The sequence below is a fragment of the Chiroxiphia lanceolata genome, chromosome 29 (genome assembly GCF_009829145.1).
Source record: "Chiroxiphia lanceolata isolate bChiLan1 chromosome 29, bChiLan1.pri, whole genome shotgun sequence".
Lineage (NCBI taxonomy): Eukaryota > Metazoa > Chordata > Aves > Passeriformes > Pipridae > Chiroxiphia > Chiroxiphia lanceolata.
This window is the reverse complement of record NC_045665.1, coordinates 2196793-2210169: the sequence shown is the minus strand read 5'-3', so window position 1 is coordinate 2210169 and position 13377 is coordinate 2196793. Positions and strand designations below refer to the sequence as shown.

The following is a 13377-nucleotide window of genomic DNA, read 5'->3' as shown; positions in this document are numbered from 1 at the left end:
AGGAGACCATGTGATGCTGTGTTAATGGCTATGGGCATTGTCTGGGTGAAAATGCAGTGACTCTGCCCCCATCCCCAGCAGCTCCCCTGCATCTGGTTTTGTGCTCCAAGGACATTGGGAGTGCCTGTATTCCCAGTGCTCCAGCTGAATGTGACCCAAAGGACTTAGACATCCTTGTCATTGGTCCCCAGTCCCCCTTGTGCTGGACAGTGGCCTTGTATGTGATAGAGTCATCACTTGGTATCCCTTACTTATGGGGCACTGGAGTCCCACTGGATTGGTGCTGGCTCCTTGCTGCTGGTATCGGAAGGTGGGCTGCATTCCACTGGTCAGGGGGACCCGTGAAACATCTCCTGTGGAGGCTCCAACCCCTGGCACAAGCTTTTTTCCAGCGGGAGCAGTCCCACACCAGCCTCATTTTTATTTTTACTGCTTTATGCAGCACGTGGGAGCCCGCCCAGGCCTGCCGTGCCACGTGCGCCCTTGGAAAGGAAAGCCTGTGCCCCATGCTGAGCCCCAGCTGTGCCATACAGCACTTCTCTGGCATTCCCAGTGGTGGGAGAACTCATCCAGTGGAACACCAGCTCCTGCTGTGCCCCTCGTTGTGGACCTGGGGTGCAGGCAGGAGGTCTGCAGCTCGCCAGCCATCAGCTCCATCCGCACCCCCAGCCCCAGAGGCTGCTGGTGCCCACTGCCAGCACTGTCCTGAGGCTGTGGATGCACAGCACCAGACATGGCAGCAAGACAGGGACAGCAACCCCCTAAAAACCAGAGTCCTGCCCCAATCCAGAGCCCCAAACTGTCCTGGCATGGAGGTGGGAGTCACTGTTTGACCTGATGGATTTCTTTAGGGCAGCACACAGCAATTTATCCAGGTTGCAGCTACTGGAGGAGCAGGGAATGTAGTGTCCTGACTTGTAGCAGGGCCTGGGAGCTGTGGCCCTGCCACCAAGGAGCACATGGAGCCATCCCAGTGATGGTGCCACGTGCTCGGCTGAGGCCATGGCACTGCAGGAAGGGCCAGGGCAGGGCTGGGAGCCCCAGGAGCCTGGGAGCCCCCGGAGTCCTGTGCAGTGGGGATACCAGAGGCAGGAGCAGCCCCTGGCCTATGTCAGGGCACAACGGGCAGGGTCATACCCACGAGGGGTCTGTGCTGGTGCCAGACACTGAACCGGGACCTTCCACTGCCTCTGAGTCCCAGATCCAGCATCCTGGCAGCAGAACTAGGACCTCCACGGGCAGCTGATGTCCTCCGTGTGACTTTCGGGAAACTCTGACCCCAGAGCCCCACTGCTCTGAGCATGACACGCTATGCAAGCAGGGGCAGAACCCCACTGTCCCCCCACCACCCCGGGGCAGCTGCCTCGGCCGCGGGGATGGGCTGGACCCCCCTTGCCCACCGACACGGGGGGGCCACGCCAGACCCTGCGGGGAGAGAAGGGAGGTCCCGGCTCTGCCCCCCCCTTGGCCTCGGTCCCCTCCCGGTCCCTCCCGGTCGCCCCCCCCGCCGCGGCCATTGGCCGCCCGCGCCGCCGCCGCCGCCCCTGACGCTGGGCCGGGCCCGGCCATGGTCGCTCCCCGCCGGCTCCGCCGCAGCCCCGGCAGCGGCCGGTCCGCGCCCCGCTCAGGTGGGTCCCTCTCGCTCTTCTTCGCCGATTTGGTTTGTTTAATTTTTTGTTTCCTTTTTTTTTAATTGTTCTTTTAATTTTTTTTTTTTTTTTTTTTAACGTTTCGCGATTCTGGCGCTACTTCCGAGAACGCCTCCCTCCCTTCCTCTCCTCGGGCAGCCTTCGGGGGAGGGGGGGCGCCTGTCGGTGTTTGGGGGTGGGGGAAGCGGAGAGACCCCCCCCCGACCGCCGCGCGGTGCCGCCCCGAGGCGGCGGGATGGGCGGGGGCGGCGGCGGCGGCGGCAGCGGCAACATCCTCCCCCCGCGCCCCCCTCCTGCCTCCTCCCCCTGCCGCTTCAAAACAAACCGTCACCAAAATGGTGCAGAGGTGAAGGAGGGAGCGGGAGGAGGGGAAGAGGTGGCGGCTCGGCCTGGGCGCTGCGGGGACAGGTGAGGGGGGTGCGGGACACGGGGCGGGGGGTGTGGGGCGCGGGGGGTGGTGCAGGACGCGGGGGGATGCGGGACGCGGGGGAATGCGGGATGCGGTGGCCGGGTGCGACGCGCCGGAATGGTCCCGCTGGGTGCTGCCGATGGGGGCGGGGCGGCACTGGGGGTGCCCACCCCGCCCCGGGCGGTGGGCTGCGTCCCCGTGGGACATCCGTGGTGGCGACCCACGAGCCCACCCGCGACACCGCGGCCACCCCGGAGTGGGACCCGCCGCGGCCTGGCAGGACCCGGAGAGAAGCAGGGCCCAGCGGCTTTCGGGGGCTGGAGGCTGCCTTCCCGTGGGATGATGGCACGGAGGGGCTGTGGCGGGACCCGCCGGTGAGGCTCGAGGTGCCGGTGTGGGCTGCGGTTTGATTGGCAAGAGCAGATTTTGGGAGAGCCGGCGGTAAAATCGAGTCCGGGAGCGTCCATGCCTTGGCCGAGCGCCGGCTCCGGAGCCCGACAGCTGGGATTGTTTGTGCGGGGGGGGGGGGGTCAGTGCCGCGGCTCCATCCCACAGCGGCCGGAGCGGGGTGCTGTGGTGGGGGGCAAACCCCAGCACTGCCCCCGCGGCCACCCCGGGGCGGCGAAAGCTTCCTTGGCTCGGCGGTGCGATGGGCCAGCGGTGCCGGGGCGGAATGCAGTGACAGGGCGTCCGGCATCTGCGGCTGTTCGGCATCCCTGACGCCTGCTTGCCCGCGGCTTATCCCTTCCCTGCAGTTCCCAAACCCCTTTGGCTTTGTCATTGGCTTTTATTTTTTTATTTATTTTCCTCCCCCTCTCCCCCCGCCTTGCGCAGGAGAGCAGCACACCGTCAGCGAGACACACGTGTGTGCTTGCTTCCCTCTTCCCCCCGGGAGCCCCATGGCACCCCTGGCTCTGCATGGCTACCAGCTGAGTTGACCCCCCCACCCCCCTTCTTGTCCTCCCCGGCTGTCGCAGCTGCCACAAGGTTTTGGCCGGTGACTCCTTGCTGCTGAGGGGAGGGGTCCGGGCAGGCACACAGACACTGGTGCTGGTGCAAATTCCCCTGGCACTTTGGCTCAGCGCCTCTGTCCGTCTGCCTGCCTTCCAGGGAAGGCCTGATCTTGCCCCTCCAAAGCCCTTTCTCTCACAGTGCCTGTGGCCACACGTGGGTTTTTGGGCTGGCTCTGCTCCACCAAGGTGGGTGTTCTCAAAGCACTGTCCCAGGACAGCCAGCCTGAATCCTCACTGCTGACAGGGACAGGGCTTTGCCAACCTCAGTGCGATGGGGATGCTCACCAGGTGAGGCTGCGGGTTTTGGGTGTAGGTAAGGGTTATTCTGGGTATGTTCTTCCCTTCCCTGAGCCGATTTGGTGCTGGTGGCCCTGGCCTGGGAGTGCTGGGGCTGCTCGTGTCCCTTGGGAACTCAAAGCAAGCTGCCTGCCCTGCCCTCGGGATTACTGTCGTGGGCTCCTGAAGGTCATAGACCTCTGGACGGGCCTCATGGCTTCTCCTTTCCTCCCCCACCACCTTGTCCTTCAGCCCCTGCAGTTGTCGTGGCTTTGCCAGGCTGAGGCATCCACACTTGTGTTGGCTCGGAGCAGGTGGCTGATGTCCCCGCAGCAGTGGGGCCGCTGCTCAGGTTTCGCCAGTGCCTCTGCCATGGCAGGGATTTAACATGCTCGTGTTGAAGGGGCATTAGCTCCTGTGTCAGGTGGCTTGGTGCTTCCCCTCCTGCCCCGGCTCTCCCCAGGCACAAAGCGGCTTGGGGGCTCCTTGGGCTGAGTGGTCGCATCCATGCACGTGCTCGGTCCTGCTGGGGGGCTCTGGGAACCTTGGGAAGTGCCAGCTTTGTCAGCCAGTGACCTTGGGCATGTCCCTGTGCTTCCCCATGCTTTGGTGTTGCTCTCGGAGGGGGGGGTGGTTAATGGGTTAATTAAACCCATGGTTTAATTCCCCCCTCCTCACTGCTGTGGGGCTCTTGGCTGTGCTTGGGAAGTGTAACTGCAGAGCTGGAAAGGGCTGTTGCTATTTCGTGCTGTCCCCGAGCGGGCAGGGCGGGGGCATGGACGGTGCTGGAGTCACCCGGGGTGGATTTTTCCCAGGCTGCCAAGTGAAACAAGTGGGATCTGAGTCTCATTTAATGCTGCAGCCCTTTATTGCGAATCTGGCAACGTAAAGGAGCCTAAATATGGTCATAAACCACATCCACTTCAAGGTCCCTCCGTGCTGCCAGGGCAGCCTCACAGCGGCTTTGTGCGAGAGAGAACAAAGCCAAAAGTGTCGGACGAAAAGTACGGGAGTGGGACCCAGCTGCCGCGGTGCTGGCGCGTGCCGGGAGCCGGTGCCGGCAGCTGTCTGGCAGGGAGGTGTCAATGCTGGTGCAGGCCCTGGCTCATGGAGAGAGGACGGACATGAGGATGGGGGGAGATGCTGCCTGGCTCATCCTGAAGGAACAGGAGAGCTCGGACGAGGTGTGGAGGGCTCAGTATGGGCTCTTTTGCTGAGACCCTGGGCGAGTCATTTAAATCTAAAAAAGCATCTGTGGTGAGGGGCAGAAATTGCTTTTTCCCTCTTCTTTCCAAGCCAGAGTGCTTCCCAGGGTCGGGTTGGCGTCGCTTGGAGCATGCTGGGAGGGACCTGCCACTGGGTGCTGTGTGGTGTCCCTTCTGTGTCATGGATTGCAGGGCTATGGCTGTTTTGGGAACAGAGGGGAGGGATGTGGGTCGCTGGCATCAACTCCACTTTGCTGAACCACTGCTGCCCCACCGGGTGCCCCCAACAGCCCAGTGCTGGTGACCTGTCATGCGTAGCCATGGTGGTGTGAGCCAGCCTGGAAGGTGATGCCTGAGGCTTGGGAAGTGAGCAGACAACATCCCATTTAAATCCCGTAATACCTGGGAGTGCACACGGAGGTGGCCCAAGCCACGGTGAGCTGCATGGGCAGTGGTGGGGCTGCCATGCTGATGCCGTGTCTGTGCCGTGCCGGACTTCCCCATCTGCAACCAGAGCTAAAAATATCCCCCTGCCTCGCCCCGCCGCCGTCCCATCTGTTCGGAGGGCAAACTCCTCGGGCCAGGGACTCTTTCTTATTTTCATCACTATTTTGGCAGTTCCTGGAGGCTGAGCCGTCCCAAGTTCAGAGGTGACTCTATTGCAGATGACAGTCCTGCCCCCGGGAAGGTTCGGCTCTGCCACTGAGCCCGACGCGGTGAGCAGAAAGCAAGTGAGTCAGAGGAGGAGGAGGAGGAGGAGGAAGGCTGGGGAGGCACGGAAACCTGTGGCCATGCCAGTGCCACGGGGCAGGCACCGGGTGCCCCCGGCCACACTGGCCCTCCCTGTGCTGGCAGACTGTGGGGTGCATCACCCCCTGCCTCCCCCCCCCCGCTGGTGTCTGAGACTTCACCACCTGATGCACCTCTCAGGGGTTTGGTTTTGTTTTTTTCTTTTCCTTTTTTCCTCTAATTAGGGAGCTTTCAATGAAGAGCTGAAATTTGTTAATCACTTTGTTTGATCAGAGCTCAGGCAGTGCTGAAGACCTCTAGGTTTTTCCCTCTGCCTGTGTGAGCAGCAGTTTGCTTTTGCTTTCAAGATGGATCTTGCCGTCTGCCTGCCAGCAGCTCTGCCTCCCCGGATCTGTCGGTTTGCATCTCGCACTCCACTTTGCTTTGCTTGTGGTTCTTCTTTAATTTTTCCTTTCCCTCACTCTTGGTGTCTCCTTGCTGTAGGTCCTCACCACTTACAAAACAGACAAGAGGCTGCATCCTTTAAAAAATTGTTAAAAAAGTGCGCACTTGGAGCAAGGGTTTGTTAAATATGCAGGAAATCAATTTGGGGTGATTTATTTGGGAGGGATAGGCTGTACGTTTGCTTTCTCTTAAATGGGGGCTAAAAGGTGAGGAAGCAGAACCACTGAACTGCACAGGGAGAGTTTTTTGGGGAAACTCAGCCTGTTTTTGTGTGGGTCACGCCAAGGCTGGGGGTGTGCAGCAGCTGCTCCCTGATTCCCTTGCTGCTTTCCTGAGCTGTAGGTGAGCCCTGTATAAAAGGGGGTGATGAGATGAGGTGTGTGCAGTGGTTTGGGGGCTCCTCGCTGCCACCTTCCTTGTCACCTGGAGGGGCCTGGTCGCAGTGAGATGTCCCGGTTGTCGTTGAGTGCTGGGATGCCAAAGCAGTTGCCAGGGCCTGTTCCTGATGCTGAGTGCTGTTGTGGCACCCAGTGGACTTTAAACAGCTTCGTGCCACTCTGGTCCCAAGGGGAGCGGGCACGCGGTGCTGCTGCTCCTGGCTGCCAAAAGCGAAGCCTGAATTGGTGGGAGCGGTGCCGGACGGGTGTCTTGGTGCATGCGGTGAGGACAAGGTGGAAGGGCGGGGTGATGCCTGTGCCGGGATGTGTCAGGCTCCTGCCACCACCCAGGAGCCACTGTGGTGTCCCATCCCCAAGCAGCCGGACCAGACTGTGCCAGGGGCCGTGCATTTCACTCCGTGCCGAGCAGGACACGTATGATTTCCCAACATGCAATTAGCCGTTGGTTTTCCTGGAGGCGGCGCACGGCCGTGCCCGTGGCTGCTCGTGGAGGGGGTCGGCAGCACCCACGGCCTGACCATGCTCTCTTTAATTGATCAGTGCTAATTGGAGTCCAGAGGGGGGGAGCTGAGTCCCTGCCATCTGTGCTGGCTGTGCCCTGGCGCCCAGGTCCTGCTGGCGTGGTAGCTCAAGGTCAAAGCCGTGCGCAGTGGCTTTGGGCTGCTGCCGGGCATGAGCCGGCACAGGGTGAAAGAGCTCCCCCTCCTGTCCTGAGTCAGTGGTATTTGGGGTTGGAAAGGGGGTAATTAAGTGACCTATTTCTGGGCAGGGAGGAAGGGAAGGAGGAGGAATCGTTTTTCTTTCCAGAGCTTCAAACAGCTTCCAGCAAGCGTCCGGCACAAACCCAAAACCGCTTCCAAGAGGAGGTGCCTCAGTCGCCCCCAACTGGGGGGCTTGGGGCACGGGTGGGGGGCTGTGGGCTGGGGGGAAGGGTGACCTCCCACTGCAGCACTGCTGCCTCATCGGCCTTTTTTTTGGAAGGAGGCAGGGCAAATCCATGGCTCCTGAATTTTTTTTTCCTCCCAGCCCCAAAAAATAGTAACGAGATTTGGGAGGCAGCCTGTGGGGTCCCCGACCTGAGCCCACCCCAGGGCTGCCAAGGGATCATCTTAGAATTCCCAGTAGGATTCCTCCTCCTCATCCTTCTCCTGCAATATGGGGGATTATCAGCAGGAGGTGGATCCTGCAGCCCTGGGGGTGCTGGGACTGTCGGCAGGGGGATTCCTGCTCCGGAGGATGCGGTGAAGCTTTGGGTGGAAGGTGCTATTGATGGATATAAGCAGTGCTTATAAATAGCCCTGCTTGAAAGTTTTCATCTTCCGTTTAAATGGAAGTGCCTTTTGGAACAAAGTGACTTTCCTCCATCCTTTTGGAAAGCATCTTTTTTTTTTCTCTTATTTTGAAGATGAAACTTTTCTTTTTACTTTTAAATGTTTTCCTTTCCAATTATTGGAAGACTTCAGGGAAAAAATTGCTAGGCGCCATATTCAGGAACACATCCCATGTCGTGCAGGTGGAGAAAATATGTGGGGTCAGATTAGTTTGGTTTGGTTTTCCTTAGAAAAGAAATTGAGGAATGGAAAATGTTCAAGGCATCAGTGACACTTTTCTGTTAAAGCTGACAAAATTTGAGGGGCTGAAAAAATGGAGTTTGGCTTAAAACCTGCTGCATCAAGTGTAAGAAAAAAAACCCTTTAAATAAATTAAATAAATTGGATGAAGAACTTTAGTTTAGTGAAAAACTGGCAGCATTTCTGGGCTTCTGTCTGGAATTTTTCAGCTGTAAAACCTGAAATCCTCCCCCACCCCAAGCAGTAACCTTGAGACAGAGCGCCAGAGCAGGAGTTTCCACTGACAGGGAAGAAAAAAATTAAAATAAAGAATGTAGACAAATTATTTTGACCAACCAGCCTTTTTTTGTTGTTGCAAGGGCAGTCACTGAGACCAGCCCACCCCAGGGCCGTGGTGGTCAGTCCTGGGACCAGCAGATAAACCAGCGTCATGCAGGGCTGGGGCAGGGAGTGGCTGGGATTGGGCTCCAGGCACAGGTGCTCCTGGTCTGTGGTGGCATCTGTGGGAGAGGACCTTCTGCAAGTTTGGGACTGCCAAGAAAATGCATGTTTTTCACCAGTCTTGGATGGTCCGGAGGCAGAGAGGGGTCATGTGTTTGTGTAACCATAGGCTGAGCTGTCGGTGTGTTGTCTAAATATTCTGATAAATGTCCCCATGGAGCTGGTACCCACAGGCTTACCACTGCCATGAGAGCAAGCTCCCAGGCTTGGGAGGAACAGCCTGTCTGGTCTGAATGCCAGTGGTGGTCCATCCCTGGGCTGTGGTGTCCTGTGGCAAACGTGGCACCTCCTCCGAGAGGGGACCCCGGTGCTGCTCGGGTGGACAATGAGTGGCAGGTTGGAGTGGCTGAAGACCCCAGAGCTTGTTAAAATCCTGGCATTGCCGGAGCCTGGCTCTGCCACCAGCACCCTCTCCCTGCTGGGCACTGTGGGGGGAATTTTTGCCCTTTAAAATTCCACTGCAGGGAACTCTGGCTTTGGCTCTGCCATGAACATGGAGCCTGGCCTGTGGCACTCGGACCAGTTCAGAATTTGCTGGAAAAACCATGGGGGAAAGCAAATCATTTGTGTGTGTCACTTAGCATTTCCTTTGGCACTGGCATCACCAGGGAGGTCGTGGTAGAGGCGAGGAGGTGCCTTCAGGCATGGTTATTACAGATTCATGGAATGGTTTGGGTTGGAAGGGACTTAAAGATCATTTCGCTCCAACCCTTGGGTTTATCCCAGGGGGTAAACCACATTTTCCCTGGATATGTGTCCTCTGCCCTTAGGAAAGCCCTCTGATAACAGCAAATTTATTTCAATAACTGGGACAGGGTGGAAGGGTTGGGTGAAGGCAGAGCTTGCTTGAATGTGGGCTTGGGGCAGTTTTCCATCTGGTATTCCAGTGAGGAGCAGCACTTGGGATCACATGGACAGTGTGTGCATGTCAGGCTCTCCTTCAAGAGCATGGACCAGTGTGGGGGCTCCCAGGAAGGGCTCAGGGCTGTGGGTTGGGATGTAGCCGGAGTCAGGCCTTATCTCCAGCCTCATTTCTTGGGTGATGCTTTCCCAGAGAGCTCCGTGCACTGCTGGACATCTCACTTTGTGTGACTTGGGAGGACTCGATGCCTCGTCTCCAGGGTTTTAAGCACAGGGGTCAATCATGGATCCATCCTCACCTTCCCTGACTCGGCATGGCCGTCCTTCCCACGCGCCCGCAATGAGCTGCCAGGAAAACTAGCACCTCTCGGCTCGCTCGTTCAAAAATATCCCCGGCCCCGCGCGGATGCCGCTGCCAAGATGGGGAGCGGAGCCGGCGCTACCTCTTTGCAGAAATCTGTCGCCTCGCTCGGCGGTGGGGAGGCTGGGAGGGAGGCTGGGAGGGAGGCTGGGAGGGAGGCTGGGAGCCGTGGAGAGCCGAGCCCCAGCGCTTTCTAAAATAGAAGCAGAACAAATGGTTGGAGCAGGATGCTGGTGGCAAAGGCAGCCAGGGCTCTTCCCACGGCAGCTGGTGGCTGCTTCTTGCTCCTCCATCAATCCTCTCCCCAGAGCTGGCGTTTCCTTGTGGGGGGAGAGGCAAGCATCTGGCTCTTGGGGCAGCCTGGGGCACAACGGTGGTTTTTGGGATTCGGTGTGACCTCCTGGGTTTTTGGAACGGTTGAGCTTTGAGTGGGCTGTGAGGATGGTGGGCAGGAGGGGGTTTGGTCGGCGTGTGCCACAGCAGCGTGCGCCAGTGTGAGATAAGGAGGAGATGAGTTGGGTGGTGCCAGTTGCTGAAGGGACTTTGTCCAAAACAATGACACAGGTGCCGGGTTGAGCTGTGGGCATGGCGTGGGCAGCGGGTGCTGACCTGGTGTGTCAGAGGGCTGAGGCACGGCTCTGTGCCTTCTGCCTGCTCCCACAGGAGGGGCGGGGGGTCCTGGTGGGGTGAGTTCCTGGTTGCTCCTGGGTCCCCAGTTGTTTTGGGAGCTGCATTTGGGCCACCCTCTCCCTCCTTCAAGGGACTGCTGCTGGGGAAGGGCCAAGGGCTGGGTTCCTCACTGCCCTGCTCCCCTTCAGATGCTGCTCCTGAGGGGACGAAGCTGCCCGTCCTTGCTCCGGCCACTGGCACCCAGGAGAGGAAATGGTGAGCCCAGGTCTTGTCACAAATCGAGAGAGTTTGGAAAAACCTGTTAGTTGCCCTCAGGTCTTTGAGCTTTAGGGCCAGACGTGTGTGTGTTAGTGAGGAAGACTTCACGCCTGGCTTTGCACCAGAGAGGGTTGCTCCAGCTGGACAAGGTGGAAGTGGGAAGGTCGGGAAGATGTTCTTGCCTTGTCCTTTCCAGGGAAGAGAACCAGCTACAGCGAGCTCAGCATCAGCTGGGGTGACCTTGAGCGCCTTTGCTTGGTGAGGGAGACTGCTTTGCATGGCCTGTCCCCACCAAGCATCGGGGTCTTTTTGTTATGCAAATACATCTTGGTTTTAGCTTCACAGAGATAAATACCTTTGAGGCTAAATCTGGAGCTTGGGGCACTGCTGAAAGCGCCCTGATGGCCCAAGGGCTGACAGGTCGGATGCTGAAGGTGGTGGTTTGGTGGTTTGGCTTTGCTTTGGGCATGGAAACAAAATGCTCTCTCTGTTTTTCCGCCTGGAGTTACACAAGATTTTTTGCAGCGAGGAGCATTGCAAGCCCTGGTGGGGCGTCCTTGGCACCCACTGCCCCATGCCTGGATTTCCTACTTTTGCAATGATGTGCTGTGGGGTTTTTTAAGCATTTAGAGCTCAGGAGAGCCTTTTGCCCAGCATCACAGCTCCCTCTGAGGACCCCCCACTGAGCTGTTCCCAGGCACTGTGGCTCCAGTGCAGGACCGATGGTGATGTCTCCATTCCCCCTGGTGCTGGCCACCTGGGTTTTGTTGTTGGGGTCTTCTCCCACCCCTCAGAGCGAGGCTGAGGGGTGCAGGCTGCACGGCCGGATCAGTGCCCGGACGCTGTGCCGGGTGCCGCGCACCGGACCGGAGCCTTTTCTCACCTCCCTGCTCATGCGTGGGCGAGCGTGGTGTGGGCCTGGCGTTCCCTGGGGCTCTCTGGCTTCCTTTGGGACCCCGTGAGCCCCTGGCAGCCTGTCTCCCTCATGATGGGGGGGTGTCACAGGCCGTTAGGCTGGGTTTGGGCAGAGGTGTTTGTGTGCAATCTTATTTTTATTTGTGAGTCTTTCGGAAATTTTTCGTCACGGCGGGTGCCAGTTCAGTGCCCGACGATGGGACGAGAAGGGGTGCGAGGAGGATGGAAACGTGGCTAAAACTGGTTTAGCTTCTGCTCATGCAATTTTGCTGTTTCTGTGCCGTAGGAGAGCTTGAGGCTGCTGGGATTTGGGGGGGCTGAAGCCCTCAGGTTAACAGTCCATCCCTCCAATGGGGTCACGGGTCACCTACGAGCCTGAAAACCCGTTGACATCAGCCCAGGGGCTCTTTGGGGCTGAACCATGATAGTGTGACACTAAGAGCACCCAGAGGTGTCTCATGACCTTGCAAAAACACAGGGCAGTGGTAGTTTTTTTCTAATTGGGAACTGGACAGGAACTCAGGATCTCCCACATCCTGCTGCTGATGGGATGCCACTGGGACCTGCCATGGGCAGAGCAGGGCAGAAAGGAAAGGTGGTGGGGAATAAAGGTAAAAAGGGGAGGGCAGCTCTTTTGGAGCTGCTTCTTTGCAAAGTAGGTTGGTTTTGGCCCCGTGCAGGTGCTAAGCCATGGTGGGCAATGCTAAAGCCACACAAATAGGTGTTGCTCCACGGTTTGCCTTGGGTTCCGCAAGGTCTGCTGCATCTCCCAAAGCCCTGCAGGGTCTGTAGCATCCATACCCAGGGAAGCTGCTGCCCAAACAGTGCCCCAAAGTGGGTACTCTGGCCGGGGGACAGGAGCAAATCCACATTCCAGGGAAGAGAAGGCTCCAGGAAGACCTTGGAACTCCTTCCGGTGCCTAAAGGGCTCCAAGAGAGCTGGAGAGGGACTTTGGACAAGGGTCTAGAGTGACAGGACAAGGGGGAACGGCTTCCCACTGCCAGAGGGCAGGGTTAGATGGGATATTGGGAAGAAATTCTTGGCTGTGAGGGTGGTGAGGCCCTGGTCCAGGTTGCTCAGAGAAGCTGTGGCTGCCCCATCCCTGGAAGTGTTCAAGTGTTGGACAGAGCTTGGAGCAACCTGGTCTAGTGGAAGGTGTGTCTGTCCATGGCAGGGGGGTGGAGTGAGATGGGCTTTATGGTACCTTCTAATCCAAACCATCCCATGATTCACTGATCCCTCCAGCTGCAACACAGCCCTGCTCCTCCAGCCTCTGCTGCTCAAGTCAGGGTGCTGCCTTGGTTCTTTTTTTTTTTTTTTTAATTCTTTTTCCCTAAATGTGTTACCAGTGCAGCTCGTCCATATTTCCACCACCTTCTCCCTCCTGTTCTTGTGCTGAAGTCTATAATGCTGAAATTATAGCATCCCCCTCATCACCATGGCAACGAGCAGGGATGTATTTAAAAAAAAAAAAAAGGACCAGAAGCCCTCCAAGGATTATGACTTCAGTGAGGGATCAGGCTGGAGGGGAATCTGGGTCACGGCTGGAGCAGACTTTTCTTCCAACCTGTCTTCAGTAATTCCCCTCACAGCGCCTGGGGCCGCGTCAGGGCAGGGCAGAGCTGCCGCTGGCACCCATGGGTGCCCCCGGGGGGTCCAGCTGCCCCAGGAGGTGCTTCCCTCCCTCTGTATGAGATCACTCATCACCCGTGTGTACACCCTGGGAAAGAGCATCCTCTGCAAGCTCAGTATTCCCACCCAAAATCCAGGCATTTTAACCAAAGTCTTTTGATTCCCAAGCGTGCGGTGCCTGCAGGAGTGCCAGAGCCTTGCTCCCCCCCCCCCCCGACTTTGTGCAGTGCAAGTTTTCTCTCTCATCCCCCAAAATAACAGGACTTTTTTTTTTTATACAATTTTTTTTCTCCTCTTCTTCTTTTATTTTTTTTCCTCCCTTTTTCACACCCCCAGAGCCGCTGTTGCTGGTGGCAGAGAGCCCAGACTCTGTAGGAACTCAGAAATGCTGCAGATCCAAGCCCCGGCTGGCCCTCTCCGTTTCGCAATCCTTTGGAGTGGAGTTGGGGGGAGAGAGAGAAGGAATAAACTGGGAGGGGATTTTTTTTTTCTTTATTAGAGAT

The 13377-nt window shown here is 57.9% G+C and overlaps 1 protein-coding gene across 11 annotated transcripts in view; it reads left to right on the top strand.

The window, feature by feature from the left end:
* Positions 1-13377, top strand: part of MEF2D (myocyte enhancer factor 2D) — a 101068-nt gene that overhangs the window by 16528 nt on the left and 71163 nt on the right. For 2 of the 11 annotated variants that reach the window (XM_032713061.1, XM_032713057.1), the window contains exon 1: positions 1913-2057. The exons of 2 other annotated variants lie outside the window; for them this stretch is intronic. The gene's annotated coding sequence lies outside the window, so the exon portion shown is untranslated. Of the gene's footprint in view, positions 1-1568; positions 1629-1902; positions 2058-3299; positions 3385-13377 lie in introns of those variants that run through there. 7 more of the 11 variants (XM_032713064.1, XM_032713059.1, XM_032713072.1 and 4 more) reach the window with 7 other exon arrangements.